Source organism: Canis lupus, chromosome 33 (genome assembly GCF_048164855.1).
Source record: "Canis lupus baileyi chromosome 33, mCanLup2.hap1, whole genome shotgun sequence".
Taxonomy (NCBI): Eukaryota; Metazoa; Chordata; class Mammalia; order Carnivora; family Canidae; genus Canis; species Canis lupus.
In genome coordinates, this window is record NC_132870.1 from 1,986,267 (window position 1) to 2,012,299 (window position 26,033).

The 26,033-nt window shown below is 38.5% G+C and overlaps 1 long non-coding RNA gene across 2 annotated transcripts in view; it reads left to right on the forward strand.

Annotated features, from left to right (window-relative positions):
* Window positions 1-26,033, forward strand: part of LOC140623510 (uncharacterized) — a 133,068-nt gene that overhangs the window by 61,446 nt on the left and 45,589 nt on the right. Inside the window, exons 4-5 of one of the 2 annotated variants that reach the window (XR_012023125.1) lie at window positions 6,330-6,424; window positions 23,213-23,352. This is a non-coding gene — a long non-coding RNA (uncharacterized lncRNA). Of the gene's footprint in view, window positions 1-6,329; window positions 6,425-23,212; window positions 23,353-26,033 lie in introns of those variants that run through there. The other variant, XR_012023124.1, reaches the window with a different exon arrangement.

Sequence of the window (26,033 nt, forward strand, 5' to 3'; positions counted from 1 at the left end):
CTAATAAAAGGATATAACAATTGAAAATATCTCTGTACCCAACATAGGAGCACCTAAATATATAAAGCATACATTAATAGATATAAAGGGAGAAATTGACAGTAATACAACAATCATAGCAGAATTTAACACTGTATTTACATCAATGAATAGATCATTCAAACAGAAACTGAGGGTTGCTGGAGGGGAGCGGAGTGGGGGGGCATCTGGTAACAGGATGATGGGCATTAAGGAGGGAACTTGATGTAATGAGCACTGGGTGTTATATGCAACTAATGAATCACTGAATTCTACCCCTGAAACTAATAATATACTATATGTTAACTAAATTGAATTTATTTATTTTTTTTAATTTTTTTTAAATTTTTATTTATTTATGATAGCCAGAGAGAGAGAGAGAGAGAGAGAGAGGCGCAGAGACACAGGCAGAGGGAGAAGCAGGCTCCATGCACCGGGAGCCCGACGTGGGATTCGATCCCGGGTCTCCAGGATCGCGCCCTGGGCCAAAGGCAGGCGCCAAACCGCTGTGCCACCCAGGGATCCCCTAAATTGAATTTAAACAAAAATTTTTAAAAAGTAAGTTTAATAAAGAAACAATGGCTTTGAACAAAACATTAGACTACATGGTCTTAACAGATATGTATAGAACATTACAACCAAAAATAATAGAATGTATGTTCTTTTCAAGTGCACATTGAACATCCTCCAGGTTATATCACATATCTTTATAAACTTAAGAAGATTGAAATCATATCAAGCAACTATTTTGACAACAGTATAAAACTACAAATCAATTACAGGAAGAAAAGTGGAAAAACTCAAATACATAGAAGCTAAACAACATGCTATTAAACAACCAATGGATCAACCAAGAAATCAAAGAGGAAATTTTAAAAATACCTTCTTAAGACAAATGAAAATGGAAACACAATTATCCAAAATTTGGGGGATGCAGGAGAAGTAGTTCTAAGAGGAAAGTTTATGGGATGCCTGGATGGCTCAGTGGTTGAGCGTCTGCCTTTGGCTTAGGTTGTGATCCCGGGTCCTGGGATCGAGTTCTGCATCAGGATCCCCACTGGAAGTCTGCTTCTCCCTCTGCCTATGGTCTCTGCTTCTCTCTGTGTGTCTCTCATGAATAAATAAATAAAATATTTTTTAAAAGAAGAGGAAATTTTACAATAATACAGACCTACCTCAAGAAATAAGGAAAATCTCAAGAATCTCAACCTAACCTTACACACCTAAAGGAACTAGAAAAAGAAGGGCAAACAAAGCCCAAAGTTAGTAGAAGTAAGGAAATAATAAATATTAGAGTGAATAAATAGAGACTAAAGAAAGAAAAGATCAATGACACTAAGAACTGCCTCTGAAAAGATAAGTAAAATTGAAACAAACAAACAAACATAACTTTAGCCAGACTCATTGAGAGGAAAGAGTGAGGGCTTAAAAAAATAAAATCAGAAATGAAAGAAGGGAAATTACAACCAACATCACAGAAACACAAAGTTTATAAGGGACTACTACAAAAGGATAATAACAAACTACCACAAAGAGGGACTAAGAAAACAATCCCATTTACAGTTGCATCACAAAGAAGAAAATACCTAAGAATAAGTTTAACCAATGAGATGAAAGACCAATACTCTGTACTATAAGACATTAATGAGGGAGACAGAACATGAGAGACACCTAACTCTGGGAAATGAACAAGGGGTGGTGGAAGGGGAGGTGGGCAGGGGGTTGGGGTGACTGGGTGAGGGCACTGAGGGGGTCACTTGATGGGATGAGCACTGGGTGTTATGCTATATGTTGGCAAATTGAACTCCAATAAAAAAAATATACAAACCCCCTCCCCCAAAAAAAACTAAAAAAAAAAAAAAAGATATCATTCCATTAAAAATAAGGCATTAGTGAAGGAAATTGAAGATGACACAGATAAATGGAATGACATACCATGCTCATTGATTGGAAGAATTAATATTGTTAAAATGACCATACTAGGGGATCCTTGGGAGGCTCAGCAATTTAGCACCTGCCTTCGGCCCAGGACATGATCCTGGAGTTCCGGGATTGAGTCCCACATCAGGCTCCCTGCATGGAGCCTGCTTCTCCCTCTGCCTGTGTCTCTGCATCTCTCTCTCTCTCTATGTCTATCATGAATAAATAAATAAAATCTTTAAAAAAATAAAATAAAATGACCATACTATCCAAAGCAATTTACATATTTAATCCAATCTCTACCATAATACCAATAGCAATTTTCACAGAACTAGAAGAAATAATCCTAAAATTTGTGAAGAACCACAAATAACCTTGAAGAACCAAAGCAAGCTTGAGAAAAAAGAATGAAATTGGAGGTATCATAATTCCAGGTTTCAAACTATACTACAAAGCTGTAGTAATCAAAACACTGTGGTATTGGCACAAAAATAGACAGTTCAATGAAACTGAATAAAGAGCCCAGAATTAAAGCCATACTTATATTGTCAATTAATCTATGAAAAAGGAGGGAAGAATATATAATGGGGAAAAGATGGTCTCTTTACAAATGGTTCTGGGAAAATTGGATAGCTGCCTGACATAGAATAAAACTAGACTGCTTTCTTATACCACATACAAAAATAAACTCAAAAGGGATTAAATACCTGAATGTGAGACCTGAATTCATAAAATTCCTAAAAGAAAACATAGGCAGTAAGCTCTTGGACATTGGTCTTAGCAATATTTTTTGGATCTGTCTCTTCAGGCAAGGGCAACAGAAGAAAAAGTAAATAATTAAGATTATATCAGACTAAATAGCTTTTTCACATTGAAGGAAACCATCAACAAAATCAAGTGCAACCAACTAAATGGGAGAAGATATTTTCAAATGATATATATCTGTTAAGGGGTTAACATCCAAAGTATATAAAGAACTCATACAGCTTAACATCAAAAAATCCCAACAATCTGATTAAAAACGAGCAGAGAATCTGAATAGACATTTTTCCAAAGAAGACATATAGATGGCTATCAGACAAATGAAAAGATGCTCAACATCATTAATCATCAGGTAAATGCAAATTAAAACCACAGAGAGGGATGCCTGGGTGGCTCAGCTGTTGAGCATCCGCCTTTGGCTGAGGGTGTGATCCTGGATTGCTGGGATTGAGTCCTACATCAGGCTCCCTGCATGGAGACTGCTTCTCCCTCTGTCTGTGTCTCTGCCTCTGTGTATGTGTGTCTCTCATGAATAAATAAATAAAATCTTTAAAAATACCCACAATGAGATATCATCTCACATATGTCAGAATGGCGAGTATTAAAATGAAAAAAAAAAGATGAGAAATAACACGTGTTGCCAAGGATGTGGTGAAAAAGGAACCTTTGTACACTATTGGTGGGAATTCAAATTGGTGCAGCCACTGTGGAAAACAGTATGGAAGTTCCTCAAAAAATTAACAGAACTACCATGCAATCCAGCAATTCCATTTTGGATATTCACCCAAAGAAAATAAAAACACTAATTTGAAAATAAAAATATGCACCCTTATGTTTATTGAAGCATTATTTACAATAGCCATAATATGGAAGCAACCTAAATGTCTTTTGATACATGAATGAAGATGAATGAAGAAGATGAAGATATATGTATCCATATGTATATCTTCATATATATATACACAATATAATATTATTCAGCCATAAAAAAGAATGACATCTTGCCATTTGCAATATGTATAGACAGCAGTTATTATGCTGAGTGAAATAAGTCAGAGTAAGATAAATACTGAATGATTATACTTATGTGTGGAATCTAAAAAACAAAACAGAAACCAACTCGTAAATACAGAGAACAACCTGGTGGTTTCCAGAGGGGTGAGGAAGAGGGGCCAAATAGGTGAAGGGAATTAAGAGGTACAAATTTCCAATTACAAAATTTAAAAATCACAGGGATGTAATACACTGCGTGGGGAATATAGTCAATAATATATCATAATTTTGCGTGGTGACAGGTGACAGCTACACTTACCATGGTAAGCATCTTATAATATATATGTGTCAAGTCACTATGTTGGACACCTGTAACTAATATAATATTGTATGTCAATTATACTTCAATGTTAAAAAATTAAAATAAAAGACTCCCTATCTTCTGCAGATGAAAGGCTGAACAGGGCCAGGGCTAGCATGAAACAAATGAAGCGCCTAGGGCACGAAATCTTAGGACACACTCTAATTTGTGGTTCTTCCAGTGCAAGGCCAATGTCTCAATGACCCTGAGAATAAGAACTTCCTTAAATTTTGTACCTTAGGTGCTTCATTTGTCTCACTCTAGTCTTTTTGTTTTTTTAAAGAATTTTTTTAAATTTTTATTTATTTATGATAGTCACAGAGAGAGAGAGGCAGAGACATAGGCAGAGGGAGAAGCAGGCTCCATGCACTGAGAGCCCGACGTGGGATTCGATCCCGGGTCTCCAGGATCGCACCCTGGGCTAAAGGCAGGCGCCAAACCACTGCGCCACCCAGGGATCCCTAACAGACAGAACTTCAGAGAAGGCTGAATTTCCAGCCTGGTAAAAAAAAAAAAAAAAAAAAAAAAAAAAATCCTACACCAAAGTTCTGGCCCTAATAGAAGAGAAGTAAGACCTTGAGATTTGGAATAGTGATATCTGGGGAGATGGACTTGAGATATTTGAATCTCCTGATCCTCTGAGCCCTCTGGGTTTGCAGAAATACTTCTCTCATCCCTTCTTAGAAGGCAGAGCTCCCTCTCTTCCTTGAATATTATGCAGAAACCTCAAATGAGACACGTGTCTAGTAAGTCACATGCTTTCTTCAGCATCTGTACCCCCACTTAATCTCCTGTCCACTAGACCTATAATTAGGGGGTCAAAACTTAGCAGAATCCTCCTGAGTAAGTGCTGGATCTGTCAAAATATATGGGAGATGTCAAATGAGTTGAAAGACTTGGCTAACATTCAGTCTGGAACTAGAAAATCCTACCTTGGAATGGATCCTGAGGGTGCTGGGCCTGCTTGGGGAGAACTATGAATCCAGATAAGAAAAAGTTGGTCATAATGAGGGCATTCTCCCTTGATATAGGACTTAGATCCTTGGAAAGGACCCTGATTAATAGTGCTGGGGTGGCTTTTGGAAGCTTAGTATTAGTGATGGCCCATGTTGAATGAAGTAGAGATGCCAGAATTGCCTAGATAGACTATTGAGGAAGGGATCATGCTAACGTGGATCTACTGCATAAGACTTGACCACAATCTACTCTATGAGAGCTAATCATGGACCTCAGTAGAGCCTATAGGACACTGTTTAACAAGATGTTAATGAATGCTCTGGTGAGAGGGCACTAGCATTGATGAAAAACTATACTCTGTGGCCTGGAACTGGCAGTAAGGGAAGTGATTATGGAATTAGGCTCCCTGAAAGCAATGGGGATGATAGAATCCCAGAAGAGCAGAGGCCAACTGGCCACATTTAACCCTCTTAACAAGGTGGGCATTATGGCCATGATGGGCAAAAAGTTTGGATGACCACTAGGGTGGCCTGACCTACAGTCATCTATGGAGATGGGCTCATTAAAAATGTCATTCCTAGAGCAACCCACAAGTAAACTTAATATAGATAATACAAAACAATCAAGAATGCATAATATGAGCAAAAGTATGATATCAGTTACCCCAGCGGGCAATTATGATCTCTTGCTACCATTTTCATAATTACACCCTGGTTAATTAGTAGTTAAGTTCGTTACCCCAAATGATATATCTTTTTCTTCCAGGTGGGACAGGGGCTTCTGTCCTTATATTAGGGATATACACCTGCTCATAGACGCACACTTTCATGTTTGCATGGGTCCACATGCCTACCACCATGTTTATGTAAATCCACTAAGGCTGTTTCCTTGCCTTGGTACTACCAATCAATTTTTCTTCACACACTTTCCCAGTCTGTGAAATTTACTCTAATTTACCACTAGATTGGAAGTGAATGTGTTTCTTTTCTGTTCTCCACAAGTCTCTGAGCAGACAGACAATACTCAGAGTGATGATATCAGATAGAAACTAAGGTTATGTTATGTTAATGTAAGTTTGAATGTTTAGATAGTTATTTAAACAAGATTTCTTTTAGGAATGTTTGGTCTGACTCTCACTGCATCTCCTTTTTGATGCTTAACACATTTATGTTTATGAGGATATACCCCCTTGATTGGCAAAGAGATGGCAATGATTGAGGCAGAAGTTCAAATGTACGACTAGCATTTGACAGACCATAATCTAAGCATGCTTGTATACTCCAAAATTTAGGGTCATTCCCTTTATTTTTCTTACCAGAAAGTGAATTAGGCTTCCTGCTAACGGGTACCTCCAAGAGTCCCATTCCTGCTGGCAGACAGAAGGCATCCAGGGCCTGATTCAGCACATTTGTGGTAAGAACTTTGAGCCAAATTAAGAGCCTCCTTTTGAAATGGGGGCCAGAGGGGACTTCCAAATGCTTTCCTTGAGGTTGCTCAGTGTCCTTAGCTAATTATACCGTCCTCCCAAATATGTAAAAGAGGAAGTAGATCCATGCAAAAAGAGTGGGATTCCCCTTTTGGTTCGCAGTGGTTTTTAAAAACTTTATTCTAAACATAATATTCATTCTTCCCCAATTCTTCTGCTTTAATCCTTCCTGACTCTTTCCTCTTTTGAAATAAACAAGGTATGATAGCATTTATGAGTCCTCCCTGTCCAGTGTTTAGATCATTCAGCAACCATCTTGGTGTGTACAGTATTTATCACCCATGCCCCTGCTGCTTGGGGTCTTGGAAGGGAGCTAAGATGGCAGGGGCTGGGGTAAGAGCTTTCTGAGGAATTTTGTGATGTGGCCCTATGGCACTTATTTTAACTGAATACTCTCAGAGAGGACAATATTTCTGGCTACTAGACTAATCAGAGAGCTGCAGGGATGTTCAGTTGGCCTGAAAAGTTCAACAGTTCAAGCTCTGTCTGCCCTAAATGTCTCACCTTTTAATCCAGGATCCTATATTCTTGACTATAAATACAAAATAAAAACTTAAGAAGGGTGGGTAGCTTGATCCTGAGAAGACTCAAAGGGCTTGCCTGATGAAACCAACCAGCTTCTACCAGAGTTGAAACTACCAAGCAGATTTCCTGCAAGACTATTTCTTGCAGAATGCAAGCCTCTTGGTGTTTAGATGTTCTTTTTGTGACCCTGCTGACCTCTAGATCAAATACACCCAAACAAAAAGTCCCCAAACACTTATTTCTAGAACATCACCCTCCCAACACAGACTTCCGAGCACAGTGGGTTCAGGGACACTGAGTAAGGGCTTTTCTGCTCCTTTCATCGACCCTCAAAGTCCAGTCTTTGGGACAGAATTCTCTATACCCAAAACCAACAGGCTGCTCTGTGAGGTCCTTAGACTTTGACCAAGTTGGCCCCATATCTACCACTCAAGTTTGCAAATGTTTCTACCTGGTTTTGTGCTTCCAAAAATCCTGCAAAGAGGCCTGCTTGATAATCAAAGAATGTATTTCTTATAAAGGAAAATTTCAGAGCTGTTATGTAGCCTGAATAAGACTGGCTCTGCACCTTCAGTACTCAGCATCTAGCTCCATTTCTCCAACCCCCAATGGATTCAGTTGCTATAGGAGTGACTATTAGCTAACAGGAGAGTCTTCCCCTTTCATCCATTATATGAATATTTCTCCTTCAATTTCTGCATCAATACTAACATTTGCATTGAGTTCACCTGTTTCCCACCTGCATTATTCTAATTAAATTGATTCCCACAACCATGTAAAGTTATAAGTCAGAAAGATGTTAATCTGTCATTAACTTCTTTATGAAAAAAAAAATAAGTACTTGCTCACAGTAACACAAGTTGTGCAGCTAGAATTCTAAGTCTGGCATACTCATTTCAAATTCAGGATTCTTCCCACTGTTTTGTGCTATTTTTTAAAAAGATTTTATTTATTTATTCATGAGAGACAGAGAGAGAGAGAGAGATTGAGAGAGAGAGGCAGAGACACAGGCAGAGGGAGAAGCAGGCTCCATGAAGGGAGGCCAACATGGGACTTGATCCTGGGTCTCCAGGACCTGGGCTGAAGGTGGTGCTAAACTGCTGAGCCACCCAGGCTGCCCCCCCCCCCCCACTGTTTTATGCTATTTTACCAGATCTAGAGGACCCCTTCCAAGGTGTTTTATCTTTTAAAAATAAATTTAAAGTTAGTTGTATGCAACTGATGAATTATTGAACTCTATATCTGAAACTAATGATGTACTATATGTTGGCTAACTGAATTTAAAATTTTTACAAAATTTAAAAACATTAAAAAAAAATAAAAGCTATTTTTTCCTATGGTACTTACAAAAGATACCTTTAGAATTATGGAGTCCACTCTTGGCCTCTTCCAAAACACCAGTTTCAGCCTTTATCATATTTTTTGATCCTTGAGATAAGATCCACATAGTCTTTTTCTGTCACAGGAAGACTGCTCAGTTATATATCTTTTTTGGTGAAGAAAACAATATCATCTCTGCTCTTGATGTCTATGAAGTTCTTCCCTTCCTTCCAACCCCTACCCTGCCTCTTCTACTAAAACATGTCTTCTACATAACATAGATGACAAACTTGTGGGAGTTGGACTTGCCTTTCCATGTTCTATTTCTCTTTCTAGATCACCCACTTGGACAAACTGAACTAAACATGAAATCCAATGTGAGGATAGGATACACTAGAGCTGTACTTGGAGACAAGAACCATACCAATTATACTATTTCTGGCTTCAGCATTGTAATAAATAGCTGGGATATCTTCACAGCATATAATGATCCCCTTTTCTCTCGAAACTATCTCTTCTTCCCAGTTTAGGGATGAGATCCTGGAAGCCATATTTATGTTACATAATTGAGTCTCCCTAGCATTAGTTGAGGTTGGGTAGACCCCATCTAATCCAAAAAGGATCAATCATATGCCCTCCAAGGACATGGAATTAAGTCAGCATGTTAGTGACTGGATAGAAATGTAACTCGTAGGCTTAAGTGTGGGGTGGCTGTATTCTATCAATAGCCTAGGAGAGCAGACAAAAATTATCTGAATACAAAGAAACAGAGATGGGATATTTCTGGCAGTTTACCAGACTTAGATTCCTGTCACCTTCTGAGGCCCAGCTGCCTTCTTAACCTTAGAGTCTGTTCAATATCCTCCTTCTTTTAAAAAAAAATAGTTAAGGTTGGTTTACTTACACTAGAGAGTCATAACTTACAGAGGGGTTACATTCAACCATAAGCTTCCTCTTTATCTTGATTTCTCATTCTCTTGAATTTCTGCCAGGATCTGGAGTAGGTAACTTACAGGAAATTGATTTTTGCCCATGTGTTTATCCCAGTTTCCTTCCTGCCTACTTCTCTTCCCCACCCTCCAAGCCACATCTTCTTTTTGACATTGTTCTTTCAACCACTCCCAGTGCCAGGTGTAACTCCCATTTTCCCTGTAAACTTTCCTTTAAAATTCATAGCAAATAGGCTACTTCCATAGTTTCTTCCTGTAATTAAAATCTGGAGATACTAATTTCTTGGTCATCCAATTGAGAAGAACCTGCCTATTCTCCCAGAAGACCTCCAAATTTGTCATGAAACTCCATGACAATGTCCTGGTTCTACCCTGTACAGACAGGATCTTCAGCCATCCCTATAGACTCCTTCAGGTACTTGTCATTATTGCTATTATCTTATGAAACCTCCCCCAAATTTTCAAATGTACACAACTCATTTAGGATTTGGGAACCTGGATATGGTCATACTCTTTGACTTGACTCCTATCATCTTTAGCATATTTACCATCCATATCACTATCCCATCCTCTGTTCTAGTCTGGTTTTGACTATGCAGGGCCTTTATTTAACACCCTGTTTTGGCAGACACTGTTGGTTGCCTGCCCAGTAGGCACCCACTTTCCTTATTGTTTCTTCTTTCAATTGAGTCTGAATATATCAGATCAATATTCAGTTATCCAGCCTCCTGGGCTACTAGCTATAGATGGCTAAGTGACCCAGTTATGGCCAAGGAGACATAAGGCAGTTTTTGGGAAATTATATCTTAACTGATAAAGGAAAGAGGCCAGTGAAGGGAACCTGAACCTCCTTTTCTACTTTTGACTTTGTCATGTGAAGATAACTGCAGTCATTTCATAGCTCTGACTAATAGCTCTGATGGACATCAGAGGATGGTAGAAAAGACAGAAAACTCTGTAGTTCTCAATGACATTCTTGAGCTTCCAAACCAGCATTGCAACCAGCTACTTCTGGATTTCTTATTACTTGAGAAAAGTACACTCCAAATATTTGTCACTTTTAGATCAGTATCTCTGATATTTGTAGTTGAAAGCAACTTGACGCACTACTGGGACACCAAGAAGCTTATTGGGAAACAAAGGAAAAGTATGAGTTCTTGCCTTTGAGAAGTTTAGTGAGGAGGTAGCCATACAAATTAAAGGTACATTATATTTGCTAGATAGTAGCGAACTATACTGTTAAGTTCTAACATAACAGAGTGTGTGTCTCTTGTTTGTTGTATCCATAAAGAATATAGTAGATGCTTAATAAAACTGAACAAAAGGAAACAAAAACTCAACTTGGGTGCCTACATGTATATAAACACGCATTGACTTTATGACTTATTTTGGGTGAGAGAAGGTATAAATTTGTGTTGAAATAGGAAGGCACTGAGGGGGGCACTCAATGGGATGAGCACTGGGTGTTATATGTTGGCAAATCAAACTTCAATTAAAAATACTAAAAAAAGAAATAGGAAGAATCTGCATTCTATGTTAGAACTCTTTAAGGAAGGCATGTGTATGAGTGATTGAGTGTGTGTGTGTGTGTGTGTGTGTGAGAGAGAGAGAGAGAGAGAGAGAGAGAAACAGACAGACAGATGGACAGACCAACCCAGTGCCCAATTTCCACTGAATGAAACTGGTTTTCCAGGTGTGATATAGTTTTCCAGTTGTTAATCAGGCCATATCATAAACTAATTAAAATTTTTTGTGTTAACAAACATAAGTATCTCTAACACAAAGTTTGAATTAAGTGAAAATGCTACATTCTAGTGACAATTTTTAGAAAGCATCCAGCTAGATAAAATTAATACGGCATATTCTTAGGTTCCCACATCTTAGCCAGATTAATATGCCAATGGTTTCAGTATGTGGTCTACTTTATTGCTGTAAAATTTTAGTGCTATTGACTTCACTTATGTTAGATAAAAATTTTTTAAAGGAGAAGATAAGAATTAGGCATTATTCATATTAAATATTGAAATACCATTCTTTTAACCTAATTATAAGGGGGAGAATATTTGTGTTGAGAAGATATATAAGTATTTAAAAATATATCCATAAGTACAACTGGAATCTCAAATGCCGGTCTGAGTAATAGTTCTATGCATTGCTCTCCAAACACCAAAATTTTCAATATGGATATAATACATAAGCTCTTTTAGTTCAGTGTGCCATGGAGCTCAAGTGTGGCACATGTATGGGGAAATAAAAGCATCAAGAACACTGAAGTCTTACAATAGAGGAGGTTAGAAATACAAATGTTAAAGTGCTAATTTCCCAAAGTAAAGGTTTCTTTAATTTATAAGAAAAACACTTAATTATATACAATCATAGTGATGTATAGTAACTTAATATATCTGCCTCTTTATCAGCTATTTGCAAATTATAAAGCACTGTAAAACAGTGGTTAACTAGGATGCACTAAGGGGCTGTGACACAGGCACCAGAAGTCTCTGCTACTGAACTTTGTCCTAGATTGTGCTGGGCTCTGGAGATATTTATTACTTGGTCTCAGGATTCTGTTACATTCTTATAAAGTATTGAGGACTCCAAAGAACTTTTATGTGGGTTGTATCTATTGACATTTCCTATACTGAAATTGAAACTGTACCTCTTGATAACAGGCATACATTTGTGAAAGAAGGGCAAATAAAGTTATATTTTCTTCCATTCAAATTTATCAGCCTCCCACAGGGCTTCCCTAAATGAGGCCTCTGCTCTTAATTTGTGGGAGGAAACCAATAGTGGCTACATTTCAAATGGATGGACCATATTGCATCCTGGAAGACAACACTGCACTCAAGCTACCAATCACATTTAGGATTTGAAAATCAGTGCCTTTGGAGATGTACTGGCTTTAACCAAGATCTAAATACCCAAGGGATTTGAACTATCCCTTCCCTAATTATGCACTGGGTATCCTCTCCATTTCTATCTTGAAGTGATTAAAAAGGTGATAACCAAAATAACTTCATTAGTAAATTGTATTTAGTTCAAACTTAAGGTGAACACAGAAAATATAAATGCCTTAGCCCTAAGAAACAGTCTGGAAAAAAAAAAAAAAACAGTCTGAGGCAAACCTTACACACAAATATATGGCTGGAGTTTGCAATCCTGGGTCAGTAAGAGAAAGGGAAGTGAAGCAGGACAATAGGGAAAGAAATATAATTCATTATGATACATTATGAAGCAAACTATAACTTCATAAAACACACAAAGGTTGCTTGGACACAACGGACATCTCTGAGAAGTTCATATGAAGGGTGCCACTGGGTCTTGGAAACTTCTGGTAGTAGATCAGGAGAGGGATGTTGAATTTGTTAGCTCCCTTCCATTTTCTGTCTCTTTTTCTATTAAGTATTTTTTAAAATTCCAATTAGTTAACATACAGTGTAATATTAATTTCAGGTGTAGAATTTAGTGATTCAACATTACATATAACACCTGGTGCTGAACTCCTAAATCCTCATTACTGATTCACCCAACCCCCCACACACCTCCCCTCCGGTAACCATTGGTTTGTTCTCTATAATTAACAGTCTGATTTTTGGTTTTCCTTTCTTTCTATTTAAAAAAAATTTTTTTTAAGATTTTATTTATTTATTCATGAGAGACACAGAGAGAGTCTGCCAATGCAGGGGCATTGGCAGAGGAAGAAGCAGGCTCCTCACATGGAGCCTGATGCAGGACTTGATCCTGGGACTCCAGGATCATGCCCTGAGCAGAAAGCAGACACTCAACCACTGAGCCACCCAGGCATCCCCCTTTCTTTCTATTTCTTTTTCTTTTTTTAGTAAAAAATTTCATATGGAACAATAATTAACCCACATACAGATTATGTTATTTGGGCACTTCAGGAACTTGCTGGGTAACCCAGAACTTCCATAGGCCAGCTTAAATCAAACTTTGCAGTGGAGCTGTCATAGCTGTGGCTATCATAGCACCAAAGAGGAGGACGTGCCTGGGAGTGATTGAGACAAGTGGTGGTATTTGGAGTTGAGGCTACTGTGGCAGTGGCCATTGAACAAGGTTGGAGTGGAGCTGGACAGATCTGGAAAGATGCAAAATCTAAGTGTAGTACAAAAAAAAAAAAAAAAAGAGGTTTCACATACACACCTGAAATTAGATTCGTTACTAGAACTACACAGGGACAGGCAGACTAGGATGAACCAGTAAGCTAACCAATATAACCATCTTTGCATCCCCCTTCAAAAGCTACCATACTTCATGCATTAAAAGACAACCTTGTTTATAAACTGTCTGAAGCTTATTTCTTGCCAAACAAGAGAGAAGCTTGCAATCAATTTTTTTTAGTTTCTTATTTTTTGAGTTCAGTGATAACTGGTACTATTTGGAACACTGTTGGGTTAAAAAATTAAAAATAGAATAAATACTAGTAATCACGACTAATGGTAAAGAGACCATTCACTCCTTAGTTGGTCCCTAGGGTACCTTTACTTTGATGAATGATTCTTAATAGTGTTACATTATGTGACTTAGAAACGGAGTTCAAAAATCCCCAAATGTCATAATACATCAGGATTTCAAGGCTTTTTCCATTTAGAGTTCAAAATATGGCAAATAAAACCACAAAATATGGATTTGGGACTCCAGGTAGCTGTGTGTTATCCTTGCCTTAAATAGAAGAGGCTTTTTAAAAAAGTTTATTTAAAATTTAGTGACATGCAAGTTAGGAGTTTTTCAAGAATGTCAATCACTTACCATTCAATTTCACTTTAGTGTATATCAGTTCTAAAGATCTGGTTTCTAAATATAGTTTAATCCCACCATCTGCCACTCCACATTCTTGAATAGCAAAGAAGAGAAATATATGGTCAAATGCCCTTTCCCACGAGGGTATTTTTATCAGAGCTTTTAGCGTGTGTCATTTATCTCATTCTATACAGCCACTGCCTCCACATTTCCTGTCCACCCACTGCTTGATCCAATCATGGCCCCCTCTGGAGGCTTCCAGAGGACATTTTATCGGATCATTCACCATGCATAATAGCACATCATCTGGCACATGTAAATGCCTAAATAGCACTCTTCAGCATTTTACTGGCTCAAAGCCTACTACTCATACACAGAGATGGCCAGCAGGCTCTGAGTCTGCAGGAGGAAGAGAAACTATCTGAGCACATGAACACTCAACAGCTCCAAGGCTGGCAATGATTGTCATTGGTGATTTTTGAGTTCCCAAGGGAAGACAACCTGCCCCCCAGCTATGCCTACCCCACTTCTACAGCATAATATTCCCTGACAAGGTAGCCTTGGTGACTGGTATCCTAATATCAGAGATGTCTTGTTTTGAGCTGAGTGGTTGCCCTTTTCAAAGTGGAGGTCTTCTGCAGAGCAGAGGCAACTATCATTGCCTAGTAGATTTATTAAGAATGGAAGATTTCTCTTATCAAAGTGTAAATAGATGAGAAACCTAGGTGCTCCTGGGTAAGACAGGGAAGGAGAAAATTGAGAGCAAGGAAAGTCAGCTCTAGTGCAGGGTGAAGTAGGTTATGATTTCTCAGAGTTATTACTGTTTGGTGTTGGAAGAAGAGACTCATGACCAATTTAACTTTACCACCTTTCCCAGAATCATCCTTGGAAACATGATTTATAAGACTTACATAAAGGGTAATACAGAAATACTGTGATCTTATCACTTCTTTCTCCTATGAAATCCCTTTAATGCCTTTCCACCAACTGTAAAGGTCTCACCTCAAATGCACACTCATAGTCTATGTTGTGAGCAACTATGTGATATAAATAATTTCTTAACAAGATAAATAATTAAAATCTCCAGCCATTTGTTCTTGCTTGGTTAATAACTTTAACAATGGCTTTGAACAGGATCTCGCCCTTCCCTGTTTCAAAAACATTTTTGGATAGAAGAGAAAGGAAGATTAATACCTAGCCTGCCTTAAGCTGCACATAAGCCACAGCCTATTTCACCCATGTGTATGAGATCACACCCAAGCTCCATAGCATGCCCATAAAGGCCTTTGGGGTCTGAGTTCAGTGATTTCTTCAACATTACTTCTTTTCACACCTCTATTTGTATTATTTGCTCCTGCCATACCAAAGGGCCTGCTCTTTTCCCAAATGTGCATTTCCTCTGACTAAAAAGCTACCCTTTTTCCTGTTCCTTAATTTTGGAATATTTGACTTTTTTTACTCTAATCAAGTGTTACTGTTCTTTAGAAAGCAAGACATCCCTGATAATCTCATCCCTATAACTACATCCTTACTCATAGAGACTCTTTCTCTTGGGGTTCTGCTTATATGTTTATCTCCCCTATTAGTTCCTTGAGTTTAGAAACTGTCTTATTGGGACATCTGGGTGGCTCAGCAGTTGAGTCCCTGCCTTTGAAGGCCCAGGTGTGATCCTGGAGTCCCGGGATCGAGTCCCACATCAGGCTCTCTGCATGGAGCCTGCTTCTCCCTCTGCCTGTCTCTCTCCCTGTCTGTCTGTGTCTCTCATGAATAAATAAATAAAATCTAAAAAAAAAAAAGAAACTGTCTTATTTGTTCTGTATGCCAAGTATCTACCACACACATATATGTTCTGATTTGCTAATTAAGGATGTATAAACAACTTATATTGCCTAAACATTTGTTTCTATAAGATGTTCAGCTTCCATTATCAAGAACTTAGTAGGAAACAAATTTAAATGGCAGAATGCAAATAATTGCGTGGTTGGACTGTTCCCACTTTTATTTTCTCTATTGTCTTTTCTTGGAATGACTATCTCAGTTAATTGACTGTAGTCAAGTGAGTTGTTTGGATGTCCCTGCTGCTGTAAATCAGAGGTACACTGAGTTTTCTCTGTGTTTTATAATTGAACACCTACTTCATTGGTAACAAGCAGTGGATTGTGAGTTGATAGAATTGCAGTGAGATATGTTGGTGTTGTGTGTATACACTTAGGCTGCCCAATTTGCTTAGATTCTGTTCCATGTCTGTCAAGTTTTACATTATTTTCTCTTAGTGCCAAGTGAAGAATTATTTCTGTCTGAATAGAGAGGGAAAATATTTTAGTTAAAAATAACTTTACCCAGGAGAAAGGATTCTGAGAATATAGGAGTAGAAAGCATCAGGAATCTGTCTCCCTACCTGGACAATAATTGCACTGGAAGAATCTGTCTGGATCTCTGGAGTCTGTTGAAGGTTTATAACTTCCAGCGGAAGTCTTGGAAGGTAAATTGTGATTAATGTCGTTCAATTTCAACTCTTAGCACAGTAGCAGCTGCTCATTCCCCACCCCTAACCCCGTGGCTGGCAGCTGTGTGTGCATTCCTGGAGCAGCTTGCATGAGCCAGGGTAAGCAAAGGGGATCTTGTCTTTCAAATATTGGGGATCTATGTTCTAATTTCTGCTTCTGATCACAGAAGTGCAGATAAAGTTCCTCCTTCTAAGTGACTACTTTAAACGTAAATGGATTAAACTCTGCAATCAGAAAACAGGGACTGGCAGAATGGATAAAAACATACGATTCAACTAGAGGCTCACTTGAAGTCCAAAGACACAAACAGCTTGAAAGTGAAAGGATACCAGACACCTGGGTGGCTCACTGGGCAAAGCAGCCAGCTCTTGATTTCAGTTCTGATTATGATCTCAGGGTCCTGGAATCAGCCCTGCCTCAGCCTCTGCACTCAGCAGGGAGTCTACTTGAGGATTCTTTCTCTCTCCCTCTCCCTTTGCCTCTCCCCCCACCAACTCATGTGCTCTCCCTCTCTCAAATAAATAAATAAATAAATCTTTTAAAAAGTGAAAAGATGAAAAAAGATATTGCATGCAAATAGTCACCAAAACAGATCAGGAGTGCCTATACTAATATCAGCCAAAATAGACTTTAAATGATAAAAGATTACAAGAGACAAAGAACAACATTATATAAAGTAGAAGTTTCAATACAGCAAGAAGATGTAACAATGATAAAGATTATGCACCTAGTGACAGACTTTCAAAAGATATGAAGCAAAACCTAACAGAATTGGAGAAATAGACGGTCTACAAAAATAGTTGGAAACTTCAATACCCCTTTCACAAAATGGATAGAATACCAAACAGAAGATAAGGAAATAGAGGACTTAATACAATAAGCCAACTAGATCTAAAATAGCATACACATCCTTTTTAAATGCACATGGGACATTTTCCAAGACAGACCATATTTTAGGCCACAAATTAAGTTTCAATAGATTTTAAGAGAGATAGATATTATACAAAACATCTTCTTTGAAAACAATGGGATACAGTTAGAAATCAATAACAAAGAAAACTGGAAAATTCACAAAATTGGACAAATTAAACATATACTTTAATTTCAGGTAGTTGACATACAATGAAATAGTGGTTTCTGCAGTAGAATTCAGTGATTCATCACTTACATATCACAACTAGTGTATAACAACCTCCTTCCTTAATACCCATCACTCATCTAGCCCATCCCCCACCTACTTCCCTCCATCAAACCTCACTTTGATCTCTGTTGTTATCTCTTACGGTTTGTTTCCCCACTCTCCTTTTTTTCTTTTCCCCCCCTCCCATATGTCATCCATTTTCTTTCTTAAATTCCATATATGAGTGAGATCATAGGGTATTTATTTTTCTCTGACTTATTTCACTTAGTGTAATACACTCTAGCTCCATCCATGTCATTGCAAATGGCAAGATTTCATTCTTTTTTATGACTTAGTAATATTGCATTGTACATATATACCACATCTTCTTTATCCAATCATCAGTCAGTGGACATTTAGGCTCTCTCCTTAGTTTGGCTATTGTTGAAAATGTTGCTATAAACATCTGGGTGCATGTATCACTTTGAATCTGTATTTTTGTATCCTTTGGGTAAATACTTAGTGAAATTGTTGGTTGGTAGGGTAGTTCTATTTTTAACTCTCTGTGGAAACTCCATACTTTTTTCCAGAGTGGCTGCCCCAGTTTGCATTCCCACCAACAGTGTAAGGTTTCCCTTTCTCCAGGTTCTCATCAACACCTGTTGTTACTTATGTTGTTAATTTTAGCTATTCAGATAGGTATGAGATGATATCTCATCATGATTTTGATTTGTATGTCCCTGATGAGAAGTGGCATTGAGCATCTTTTCATATGTCTGTTAGCCATCTGGATGTCTTTCTTGGAAAAGTGTCTGTGTCTTCTGCCCATTTCCTAACTGTTTTTTTTTTTTTTTTAAGATTTTATTCATTTATTCATGAGAATACACAGAGAGGAAAGAGAGAGAGGCAGAGACACAGGCAGAGGGAGAAGCAGGCTCCCTGCAGGGACCCCGATGTGGGACCTATCCCCGGTCTCCAGGATCAGGCCCTAGGCTGAAGGCAGCGCCAAACCGCTGAGCCACCCGGGCTGCCCCCAACTGGTTTGTTTTTTGAGTGTTGAGTTTGATAAGTTCTTTGTTGATTTTGGATACTAACACTATTAGATATGTTGTTTGCAAATATCTTCTCCCATTCTGTAGGCTGTCTTTTAGTTTTGTTGATTGTTTCCTTTGCTATGCAGAAGTTTTTATCTTTTTTTTAAAGATTTATTTATTTATTCATGAGAGACACAGACTGAGAGAGAGAGGCAGAGACACAGGCAGAGGGAGAAGCAGACTCCCCGCAGGGAGCCGGATGCGGGACTTGATTCTGGATCCCGGGATCATGACCTGAACCAAAGGCAGGCGCCCAACCGCTGAGACACCCAGGTGTCCCAGAAGTTTTTATCTTGATGAAATCCCAATGGTTAGTTTTTGCTTTTGTTTCCCTTGCCTGTGGGTGACGTGTTTAGTAAGAAGTTGCTATGGCTGAGGTCAAAAAGGTTTCTTTTTTAAATTTGAATTCAATTAGCCAACATATAGTACATCATTCATTTCAGATATAAAGTTCAATAATTCATCAGTTGCATATAATGCCCAGTGCTCACCACATCACCCAATTACCCTATCCCCTCACCCACCTCCCCTCCAGCAACACTCAGTTTGTTTTCTACGTCAACGTCTTTCATGGTTTGTCTCCCTCTCTAATTACTTCCCATTCAGTTTTCCCTCCCTTCCTCTATGATCCTTTGTGCTGTTTCTTATATTCCACATATGAGTGAAACCATATGATAATTATCTTTCCCTGATTGACTTATTTTACTCAACATAATGCCCTCTAGTTAGATCCATGTCAATGTAATGGTTAGTATTCATCCTTTCTGATGGCTGAGAAATATGAGAAATATTCCACATCTTCTTTATCCACTCATCTGTCAATGGACATCTTGGGACATCTTGGCCCTTTCCATAGTTTGGCTATTGTGGACATTGCTGTTATAAACATCGGGGTGCAGGTGTCCTTCAGATCATTATATTTGTATCTTTGGGGTAAATACCTCATAGTGCAATTGCTGGGTTGTAGGGTAGTTCTATTTTTAACTTCTTGAGGAATCTCCAGAGTAGCTGTACCAGCTTGTATTCCCACCAACAGTGTGAGAGGGTTCCCCTTTCTCCACATCCTCGCTAACATTTGTTTCCTGACTTGTTAGTTCTAGTCATTTTGATTAGTGTGAGGTAGTATCTCCTTGTGGTTTTGATTTGTATTTCCCTGATGGCAAGTGATGTGGAGCATATTCTCATGTGCTTGTTGGCCATGTGTATATCTTCTTTGGAGAAATGTCAGTTCATGTCTTCTGCCCATTTCTTGGTTGAATTGCTTTGGTTTTGGATGTTGAGTTTGATAAATTCTTTATAGATCTTGGATACTAGCCCTTTATCTGATATCTCATTTGCAACTATTTTCTCCCATTCCATACGTTACCTTTGAGTTTTGTTGACTGTTTCCTTTTTTTAGAAGCTTTTTATCTTGATGAAGTCCCAATAGTTCATTTTTACTTTTGTTTCCCTTGCCTTTGGAGAGATATCTAGCAAGAAGCTGCTGTGGCTTAGGTCAAAGAGGTTGCTGCCTGTGTTCTCCTTTAGGATTTAATGGATTCCCATCTCACATTTGGTATTTCATCCATATTGAATTTATTTTTGTGTATGGTGTAAGAAAGTGGTCCAGTTTTATTCTCTGCATGTGGCAGAAGAATGAAACACCATTTGTTGAAGAGACTCATTTTTTCCTTTGGAAATTCTTGCTTTTCAAGGATTAGCTGACCATACAGTTGTGAGTTCATTACTTTGAGCAACAGGATTTTCTAGTTTACTGAGAAGTGCATTACTTTTAAGTTCTGCCACAGATGCCACTTATCTATTTACTAGTAAATAGATATTGCTTTCTTGAGTTTCTCAGATCTAGCTCTTGAAGACAGTCAGCCAGAAGGATACATTGAATAAAACAAGGTCTTTTTGGGTTGAGGTATGAAGGGCTGGATGAAAGCTAAAGTAGAAGGGTCAGATCAGGATACTTGGATAGGAAGGGGAGTCAAACTCTGTTCTGCATTCCCACCTCCATGGCCAAGGCTGTTGTCTTGCTGCATTAACAAATCAATTAAAAGGTTACTTCAGGTTTTTTTTTGAGTGTTCTTTCATCAACCTATTGTATCTGGTCACTATTACAACCTCAACATTAATCGTATAAACTTAAATAATGCTATGGAAGAACAGCATTAGTTATTAGTTATTGAAATATCACCATCCTGTGCTGTATGGCAAATTTTAACTAGAAAGTTTGTCCTTTCTTGACATTGAAATAGCCTGTTTATTCTAGATTTTGACATAGAATAAACTGTTTCAGGCATGTTTTCTATTTGTCAGGGTGCCTGGTTTTAGAGGGATAAGCTGTGCTCAGCAGAGAACAAGAATTATACTGTAGAGGAGACTTCATCATGGAAAAAGTTACATGCATAATAACTTGATAGAGTACCAGACTTTGGCATTGTGTTATCTCCTTGGTTCAGTGAGTCCTTTTCAAATTATCTTTTTTTTGTGTGTGTCCACCATTCATTGTGAGATAGGAGAGAAGATATTATGGTCATTCCTTGGTTCTAAGCAAGTCCAGTTTGTACAATCAATGAAACATAGAAGTTACCTTTAACATCTTTTTTTAAAAAAGATCTTATTTATTTATTCATGAGAGACACAGACACACACACACACACACACACACACAGGCAGAGACACAGGCAGAGAGAGAAGCAGGCTCCATGCAGGGAGCCCAACGTGGGACTCAATCCTGGGTCTCCAGGATCACAACCTGGGCTGAAAGTGGGGCCAAACCGCTGAGCCACCCAGGCTGCCCACCTTTAACATCTTTTAAGAACTTTGACAGATACTGGAGTCTGACTTGAGTTTCCTAGAATCCTAGGGAATTGGTAAAGATGTTGTGATGGACACACACCTGTTCAATGAAAAATTTGTTGTTTCAGGTGCTGAAGTATTGGCAGACAGTAAGGTGACCAACCATTGTAGTTTGCCTGGGATTTTTCAGCACTAAACTCAGGACAATCCTAGAAACTCAGGGATAGCTGGTCACCTTATGAGGCAGTTGTTAGCTACTGGGAACTTTAGTGATTCCCAGCTGCAGTCATCGCATAACATCATGTCCTTTCCCAGCATGACTCACATCCAATGACTGATCTATGAGGGAGTATATAGGCCTAACCATCTGGGCCCAATCTCAAAACATCATTGAAGAACATTTTAGCTCCAGAGCTTCCCAGTGGGCCCAGCTGAGGCTGTTGCTGAACCTATATCACAGCCAGACTTCACCCTCCTCTCAATCTTACCTCACCCGCATCCATGCTTCTGGATCACAAGAGTGATTCTTAACAACCTAGATACCTAAACTCTGTCTTGTAGTCTGTATCCCAGGGACCTGAGCTGTACAGTTGTCCATGATCTAGGCTTTAAGCAAAAGAGTTTATACATTTATTAGCATTTTCAGCTTTTCCTAAGTAATCTCAAATATTTCTTTGCTTTTGTCTGGAATGATGGGAATGTTTTGATAACAGTGATTCTCCTGAGTTGACCAGAAGCCATGTTTAGTTATTTTATTTTATTTTATTTTATTATTTTTTAAAGATTTTATTCATTTATTCATGAGAGACAGAGGGAGAGGCAGAGACACAGGCAGAGGGAGAAGCAGGCCCCATGCAGGGAGCCCGACGTGGGACTTGATCCCGGGTCTCCAGGACCAGGCCCTGGACTGAAGGTGGTGCTAAACCGCTGAGCCACCCGGGCTGCCCCATGTTTAGTAATTTTAATACATATATATAATTATAGTAATTTAAATATATAATTATATATAATTATATATATTTCTCATTTATTTTCCATGTAAATGTGATTTGACATGCATATTTCAAAATCTATACTCCAAATGTAGGATGAATATACAATACAAGGAGTCCTTGAATTGTAGGGCACTTTTGGGTGGCATTTGGCCAGACAAGATGACGTGATATAATTAACTCAAGCTAGTTTCACTTTATGATTTTTGTGGGAAGTGGGGAGGGCTGGAGTAGTTTGTAGAAACCATATTTTAAAGCCATTTGCTTTAAGAATGGTTTTTCTTTTGGCTTTTCTGGCTGCTATAAAGTTATCTCAGGTGATAGGTTTGTAATATAGATAACAGTAAATTCCACCTTATGATCTTTCAGTGGCTGCCACTTCTATGTATCCTCTTCTCTTCATAGTAATTCCTAGTTCAAATTCCTGAGAAAGAGCATGACGTATAACATGGCCTGGCATGTAAAGATGAGCTGTATCAACATCTAGGTTTTGAATTAGTGGCCCTTTCATTGGGCATCCATTTTTTGTAGTGAGCTGATCATGTGATACCAAGCATGATCACCTACAGCTGCCTATTTACTGTGGGCTGTAAGTAGTGCAGGAACTGACGTGTCCAGTAGCAGTGGGCTAACCTTGTACATGATTTGAATTTTTATTCTAGGGACACTTGGGTGGCTCAGCAGTTGAGCATCTGCCTTCAACTCAGGGTGTGATCCCAGAATCCGGAATCGAGTCCCACATCGGGCTCCCTGCGAGGAGCCTGCTTCTTCCTCTGCCTATGTCTCTGCCTCTCTCTTTTTTTCTGTGTCTCTCATAAGTAAATAAATAAATCTTTTTAAAAAACATTTTTATTCAATCTTAAGTTTTAACTTGGAACATGGCCTGAATTTTAAAAGCATACCTCCATTTGGCTACATACCATGGCCAACTCAAAGATTTGGAAGATACTTTCAAATGAGAAATATAGCATATTTTGAAAGACACTAAGCATTATTCCAATGAAAGATGACATTGGTAACATGACCTCTATCCCCAGTTCAGTGCTAACATAGAAAGGGGAAGGAGACAAGACTTTTTTATTGTTTAAAGTCACAGAAACTTAGAAAATGTTACTTAACTCATGATACCCACAACACAAAGAAAGAAGGCAAATAGACTTTTGCTTCCCCTACCACAAAACAACCTACTGTATGTTAATGAAAGAAGTCAGAATATTCCCTACTGCTCTATGATTAGGGCCAAAATTGATTGTAAAATATTACCTAAAATTCATGTATCAGTTCCTTGAATTCTGTTTAAAAAATAAGATACTCAAGGCAGAAAGAAGCAGGAAAGAGCAGAAAATAGTCTAAAGCAACTGGTTAAAAATAATATGCAAATGTGTAACAATACGAAGTTCTTTTACCTTAAAGTAATAATATCATTTCCTAGGCAGAGAGTGAGAGAAAGGAAAGAAATAAAATTTCTGCCTTGAATCTTTTCCAGTTTTGCATATTTATTAGGTATCTTTAGGAATACTTTATAAGAGGTCTTTATAGCATTGGACCTCTGCAATATTAAATCATTAACACTGCTTAGTAAATTCTACTTCTCATAATTTTTAGTTGGTCTTTTTAGCTTTGGATATTTCTCATTTCACATAACAAATGTAGCCCAGCAAAGCTGACTGTACAAAAAAATCCATTTTGTTTGCTATAACAAATGACCCTAAAACAGGCAGTCTTCTTCCCATGAGGGAGGAAAAGAACCTCCAGAGTTTGAGTAAAACTTTGAAAAATGAATTAATGTAGATACATGGAAAAAGGAATACTTCTTCTTGTACTTTCCCTAAAACCAGGATCTTCCTTTATCTACCTCTTCTGTTTTTCTCTCCAGAGGCAAGTTTTTCTGTGCTTGTGGATTAATGGTCCCTAAGTTCAGCTTTAGTAATAATGTGGATAGGTTCTAACAATTGAACCTTGATTATCTTCTCTGGTCTTACTATTTACCTCTTTGAGTTTAAAATCATTTCTTACTTCAGCCTCTGCAAAGCTTCCTGATTAACCTCACTGCTATGGTCTGACATTCTTAGCATGGGAGAATGCCCTTCATGGTGTGGATCCTACCCACTTCAGCATTCTCAGCTCTCACTCACATTTATTTTAGCTGCATTAAACATCTTAGAGTTCAAATGTTTCATTCATGTTCCCCAGGGGCTGTAGGATATCCTGCCCTAACCTAGTGTTTCTCAATGTTGCTCATAGGCCTCCTGCATATCAGCCAAGTTCCCAGTGGAAACAGATGGGAATTTGAAAAGAATTGAGTAAAAGTACTATTTCTTAGGGTGTGGACAGGTATAGAGAAGCCACATGTATAAAGTAGTATTCTCGTGGGGCATTGGTACTGTCCCTAAACTGGAAGGGGTAAGGGGAAGGAACTCTTATCAGAACCAAAATACAGAAAGGGCCATGGAGAGAGCTAGCTAAATGAGTATGGCTCTTGGAGGAGGGAAGCAAAACCACAGGATGGCAATTCCACAGAGGGAGTTGAAAATGAAATTTCCTCTCCTCAGACTCCTCCCCTCCTTCCTTTCAGTTTCCATGAGTGCTCATCTTTGGTTGCACCCCACCAGAAGCCACAAAGCAAGGGAGCCCCTTGATGCAGTTTATGTTGGTCAGCTATGCATGGCACAGGGTGGGAAAGGGCAGGGCATGGCTTGGGAGAGTAAATGGAAGATATCCATGTGCCTTGTATCAGAAGCACCTGTGGGACTTGAAGCCAATTGTTGAGATCTGTTTCACATGCTAAATCAGAAGCTCTGTTTTTGGAGCCCAGGAAAAAGCAAGCACCAGAGACAATGATCCATCCATTGAGAAGCTTTCTTCCATTTTCACAATATAGAGTAGAGGTGGGATGTAGCTGTGTATTTGGGGACTACTTTGTATCATGATGAAGCCATAGAACAAGTTTTTGCTATTGGGATATCAGTGGAATTATGTAAATTTTACTATTCTTTTTCTCCTGTCCACCTTGACCCAGAGAACTCAGAAGCTTGATGGCACAGAGCCACAAAATTTAGAGTCAGGCTCCCTGGAGCATTATGAGGAGGAAAACATCCACCTGAGTAGAGTACTGTAGGAAAAAAAAATTGAAAAAAGTTATAAAACATTTTAGAGTACTTCTGGGGAAAATTGCAGAGTAGATGGATTCTAAGTTCAACTCATTTTATGAATATACCTGGATAACAGCCACATCAGTGTAAATAGCCCAGAAAACTACCTGAATATTGGCAGAACGGACTCTCCACAGTTAATCATAAAGAAGAATCCACATCAAATGTGGTAAGGACAAAGATGCAGTGGAGAACCAAATTGACCAATGAGACTGTCCACAGGTGGGAGGGATACCACAAGCATGGAGAAGAAAAAGGAGCAGATTGCACACTAGACATCTCAGGCACAGGGGACCTATCCTGAGAGGACAAATCCCCACAACATTTGGTT